Consider the following 6,000-nt stretch of genomic DNA (forward strand, 5'->3'; position numbering starts at 1 on the left):
GAGAAATTCTACCCCTAAATCCAAGTTTTCATGGCTAATTGTGGTAGTCAATCTTGGGAATCAGGGTTAATTCTACACAATTACTATATTTTCTAACTCATTTTTTTCCCTCTTAAAGCTAATTTTGTGGGGCCGTTATTTAAAGCAGGACACTTTTGGCTACAATCAGATCATCTCAAAGGTGAATCCAATCTTTCATTTTAATTATACCACTTATATGAATTACCAATATGGGCACATTCACAACTGAGTTTGAACCTAATTTTTAAAGGTTCATATTTTACGAGTCTCTTACTATTTTTTTATTAGCCCTAAGATTTTATTGATATAAGAAACTCCTAGACAAGGAAACTCCTTCTATTAATGCAGATTGGCACCAGCCAGACAATTTAACAGTTTTACAGAGTTGCCCGGGGCTCTTAAGAGATTAAGGGACTTGTCCAGGGTCACCCAACCAGTGTGTGCCACAGATAGAACAGGTCTTGCTAACATTGAACTCAGCCTTCTATGTCATTAAACTACATGCCTCTTTTGTTTAAATATTTACACCCAACTGAAAACCCTGAAATTCATGAGGTTACATCTTGTTTACAAGTGTCTGCACAGAAGAGTAACTTAAAAGGTTTTTCCTTATTGGATTAATTTCAATTTTTCTCTTGACATCTTGAAGCTCAATGTTCCCCTGGGATACGTGTAATAAAACAATGAATAGAAAATATTCTTTCATTTTTATTTAGGTACATATTAGACACACATATATGTAGAAATATGGGTATGTATGTAGATATACATGTGTGTATATATGTATACTTCTATTGTATGTATATGTGCAAATATACACGAATATATGTGCACTTTGTATTGAAAGAAATCAGGAACTTAAACATAATATGCAGCACAGTTAAATAGTATTCTATTTGTAAATGTATGCATGCTACCTCTCCTCATAGAGTAGTAGACTTTCTTCTCTCTATAAAGATATGTATAATTTCATTAAGCTAATGGGAATACCATGGGTTCACTCAGCAGGAAAGTAAAACATACTCATGCTTGGTCCACCACTTGGAATGTACCTGTCACCTAGGACTGCTGTAAAGTTGTGTGTGTGTGTGTGTGTGTGTGTGTGTGTGTGTGTGTGTGTGTGTTGGGAGGGAGGACAGGGAACCATTATTTCACATGTAAAGTATTTAATTCTGTTGTACCTAATTCCTGATGCTTCATAATTGATCATTAATTTTATACACTTGGGGAAAGAATGAAGCAATGCCCTCTGGTCTAAAAATGGTGATATATTATGATCTAATATCAGGAAGGGTATCTGTCTGTGTTTGGCTCAGAGGTATATTTTCACAAAGCAAAAACCAGCCCCAACTCTTGAAATGGGTCAGAGCTCCAGACCAAACACACACACACACACACACACACACACACACACACACACACACACACACACACACACACCCTGCTACATATTCAGAGGACAATACGCCTTCTACTTGTTCTAAGCTCCTCCATTCAAAACGTGCTTGCCATGTGTCCCATTAAGGCTTCGGCAGGCTTTGCTGGGAATCTAAAAAATAATATTTAGAATGCTAAGATTGCATTTAAATTTGGCATAGAACACCTCAAACACCCTGCAGAAGGCAGATGGTTTGCCATAGGCCATTTATTTTATTATTTTACAACCCCAGGCCTGTGTAGCCTTCCATATGCTATCTGGGCTAAGACATTCCACAGCATTCCACTCAAATCATTTGCCTCCTTCCCATTAGCAAGGCGGGCTAAATAACATCCACCTTGCCGGCTCTACTAATAGGCAACCACAATGTCCCTGCCAAGAGATGAATCACTTGTGACTTGGCATCTGGTAGGGACCAACATCTCAGGGCTCTCTTTCTGTATCTCTCTGTCTCTTTTTTCCTCCCTTCCTGTCTCTGTCCTGACCTTCCCACCGGTCCCCCTGAGGCTTTCGGGAGCACTGACAAAAAGGCCCCTAGTTTCAGACTCAAACTTGGGTCCCTATTGGTGTGATGTAAGAGATCTATAAGAACTGCTTACAAATGATAATGTCGCCAGTCTCCATACCAAGTTTGCAGCTGTTTCCTTAACTTCCCGTTACAATTATATTTTGCATAACAGTAACATGCAACACCTGCTTGAAATTGCAGTCCTGCTCTAAGTACTGTAATTCTCTTTTGAGATACAAAGTAGGAAGACGCTATGGAGGGAGAAGCTGCATAATTGCACTGTATGGCAAAGTAAATACAAATGGAAACATCTTCCTGTTACAAAAATGACTGTCATTAAAAAGAATGTTAGCCATCAAAGCTCGGAGGAGGAAAAAAAAATACACATTTTCATACTGTGGGAACTTAGTACTTGCATAAATTAAAGAGTGCTCCGAAAATTACATGCAATTCTTATTCTTCACCATCAGATCCTATTGTGTAACATACAGACTGTAAAGAAGCAAAGGAGAACCGTCCTTTTTGCCCAGCCTCCTAAGACCTCTGAATAAAACAGTTTGGCTTCCCAAGTCCAAGAAACAGCTGAAATGTTACATCTATTTCCTGGGGAGGTAACTTACTAATTAAAATGAATTATACATAGCTTTTTTAAATATTTAGGAAGCAGCCTGCAGTAGTTACCACATCCCCTGTCCCTTCTAGTCTCGGAACATTTTAAAGGTGCAAAGAGAGATAACTTAGATGAAACAGAAATCATTTGCCCTCTTTCAAAGGGGCAGCAGAATCCTGACTTCACCTCCACAATCTGCCTCTGATGGGTGAACATTTGTCAATTTCCGTACCTCTGCCCTCATGAGCCAAATAGAACATCCTTTCATTAGTACAAGCAAGACCATGTAACTAGCAAAGGCTGAATGGGTGGCTACAGACTCATTTGAATTTGTCTCCACTGTGTTCTTTCTTCAAATGTCTTATCGGAACAGTGCACCTGCAGCGTCTATCTCCTTTAATCTGGAGTCCTTTGAAGAGGAGTGTCAGACTGAGGCAGAAGGGAAGACTTCAAAACTTTCACAGATACCCTTATAGACAGGAGAGAAAAGGCTCATTTCTACTCCCCACTTCTCCCCCCTCCCCACAACTGGGTGTTCCCCACAGCCCCTTCCAATGAAGCCATTTTCTAAAGAGCAAGGATGTGGATTGAGGTTCCCCCAAAGTCTTAGAAGCACAAACAAGGTACAGTGCCCATCTCTAACCTCAGGGATGTACCAAAAGTTATTATGTGACTGTTAGAATCGCCATTAACCTATAGCATGTTTAGAAAGCAGATTCACCCAAGTAGCAGATTTTTGCTCTTTTTTTCTTACTTAAAGACAGTCAACATTCATTTTGTTCACACTAGCACATCCCCTCCACCCCACCCCCAAAAGGAAAACAATAGTTTATAACGATAAGCCTAAAGAAAAATAGAAAAAGGTGTAGAGGCTGCCAAAAGCTTTGTGCTGGTGCCTGCCTGATTATCTCTCTTGAAGAAAAAAAAAAAAATCATGTAAGTCTCTTTCCTATTTCCTAGATAGCATCCACTTGCATTGTCCGGTTGTTCAATAAGGAATATTCATTTTCAGAAATCTAGCCAGCCGCCCTTTTGAGTAATTAAAGAATTTATAATGGGGGTTCATCCCCCCAAAAAAAAAATCAACAACCTTCCACTCAGGAGTAAGAAAGTGAGAAAGGGACAACACTTGGAGCACTGTACCTGTCCCAGCCAAAAAAGGGGATTGTTTTCTCTTTCCCCACGAGAATGTCAGGGGGAGGAGAGACCCAGCAACAGCCCAAGATTATACAAGCAACTTTCTCCAGTCTAGTCCCTATCCCATTTCAGTCCCTCCCTCATTATTTCTTTTTCTTATCTCTTTCGGTGCTACAGAAAGGATGCTCATCCACCTTCGTCAGGCTTGCGCTCACAGCTGGAGAAGCAGAAAGTTAGACAGCTGGAGAGAGGAACCAGAGCTTTCTTCCCCATCCCTTACTCCTGAATATCACACACACACACACACACACACACACACACACACACACACACACACACACACACACACACACACCTGAACTTGTGTCCAGCGCCAGGTACACCGCTGGCACACTCGGCGATATTTTCCTTTAGAAAAAGAGAAACCTCCAATTTGGGGGGTTTGAGAAAGGTTGAAAATATAGGACTTAAAAGGGAGGGGGATAATCTGTCCCTGACCCCATGAGTGCATACACATACACACACAAGCGCGCGCGCGCGCGCACACACACACACACACACACACACACACACACACACTCACACTCACACTCCCCACCTCCTCCACGGGTCCACGTCCTGCTAGTCCTGTCTATAGCTCCCCCTTTCCTTCCTGGTGAGCACTCGCTGGCCGCCGCCGCCACGGTTGCTGCCGCCCCTCCTGCCACCCTGCTGCACCGGGCTCCGCCGTTGGGTGACTGCTCCTTCCTTTCTTTCTGGCTACCTCCCTCTCTCCCTCTCTTCACCGGTCCCACATTGATTGATTGCCATCCGCGCCCAATAGCTCTGACACCGCACCATCCCGGGTTTTGTACTCAGTCCCCCTGCCCACCCGCCCCCTCGGCGCTCCCCCCACCCCCCACACGTTATGCCTCCCCCGTGGGCTCCGGCGTGCTCCCGACGGCCAATCCCAAATCGGCCCTGGCCAGAGCCCCCCGAGCCGTCGCAGCCCCGACACCACCGTCCATCAAGCGCCCGGGCGCCTCGCTTCTGTCGGAGGAGCGAGGAAGAAGGGGGCACCGGGAGGCAACGACCTTTGCTGGGGGTGTGAAGGGCCTCGGGGAAGGTGCAGAGCTTTCTCTCGCAATTAAAGTTTTTCCCAGCCAGTTTCTGCTCGTCCTCAGTGTTTCTCGATCGATGCACCTTTTCTGGCCCACATTTCCACTTACATGTGATGGGGGTCGGAGGTGGTGGTCGGAGGTGAGAGATGACTGACGTGGTGGAGTGGACCCCGCGGGAAGGGGGACCCTGGCTCCTCAAAGCCTTTGTGTATTTCGTCTCATCCCCCTACTCCCACCCCGGTATCGCCACCTCCTCTTTACGGGAGAAAAAAAAAATAATAATAATAATTGCCCTTTCCACCTCCTAGGCCGCAAGACCCTGGATTTGCAAGGTTTCCTGAAGCCTCCTTCGCTCCCGGGGACCCGACGCGAGTAACTCCAGTTTCCGAATAAAAAGAAACAATCCTGGGCGATTTATACTTTTCTGACCCCCACCCCCACCCCTTCACCCCCAGCAGTGGCTCGTTCCAGCACCGGCGGAGGGGGCGGGGGAGGCGGCGGAGGAAGGAGTGAGGTTAGGGCGGAGGGGAAAGGGTGAGAAAAAATACACACACGCATGCACGCACGCACACACACACACGCAAACACACACAGAGCCACAGACACGCGCGCGGGGCTCCCGGCGCAGAGCCGCACAGCCCCCCTGTTCACAATGCCTGCCGCTCCCGGTTAGGCGGCTTTTCCTGTAACTGTACTTTGCATTCTGCCCCCCCTGGATCTGCCGCCGCCGCGGCCGCCGCCGCCGCTGTTGCCTTGGTCTCCGGCAAACACAATGCACCCCGGCCTAGCCCGGCCGTGCTCTAACATTATAACCCCGAGACTTTCTAGTAAACAGGCAGCCGAGCCAGCATCCCCACCCCCCATCTCCTCTGCCTCTCGCCGCGACCAAATCACTTCCCTTGCAGTGCTCGCTCCCCCCCTCTCCTCCCCCCAACCCCCTCCGTGCCACCCCCGATAGGAGAAAGACACCCCGGAGAGGTCGGGGCTGGGGGCGGGGGGGCGCGTGGAAGGGAGCGAGAAAACGGCTAGTGGGGGAGAAGACAGCTCCTAAAAATAATTCTCTTTCACTCCTGGAAAACAAAACCTCTTTAAACGTTTATTCCGAGTCATAAAAAATGCACTAAAGTCGCCTTATTGTTATTATTTTAAAGAGCAAGCCGGGAGCAGACGCTGCCTGCCGCCTCAG

General features: G+C 46.5%; 1 protein-coding gene across 3 annotated transcripts in view; it reads right to left on the reverse strand.

Annotated features, from left to right (window-relative positions):
• MPPED2 (metallophosphoesterase domain containing 2) overlaps positions 1-5,215 on the reverse strand; it is a 210,468-nt gene extending 205,253 nt beyond the window's left edge. Inside the window, exon 1 of one of the 3 annotated variants that reach the window (XM_074275519.1) lies at positions 5,116-5,215. The gene's annotated coding sequence lies outside the window, so the exon portion shown is untranslated. Of the gene's footprint in view, positions 1-4,312; positions 4,518-4,922 lie in introns of those variants that run through there. The other 2 variants (XM_074275518.1, XM_074275517.1) reach the window with 2 other exon arrangements.
• Positions 5,216-6,000: the final 785 nt, after the last annotated feature.

Source organism: Sminthopsis crassicaudata, chromosome 6 (genome assembly GCF_048593235.1).
Source record: "Sminthopsis crassicaudata isolate SCR6 chromosome 6, ASM4859323v1, whole genome shotgun sequence".
Taxonomy (NCBI): domain Eukaryota; kingdom Metazoa; phylum Chordata; class Mammalia; order Dasyuromorphia; family Dasyuridae; genus Sminthopsis; species Sminthopsis crassicaudata.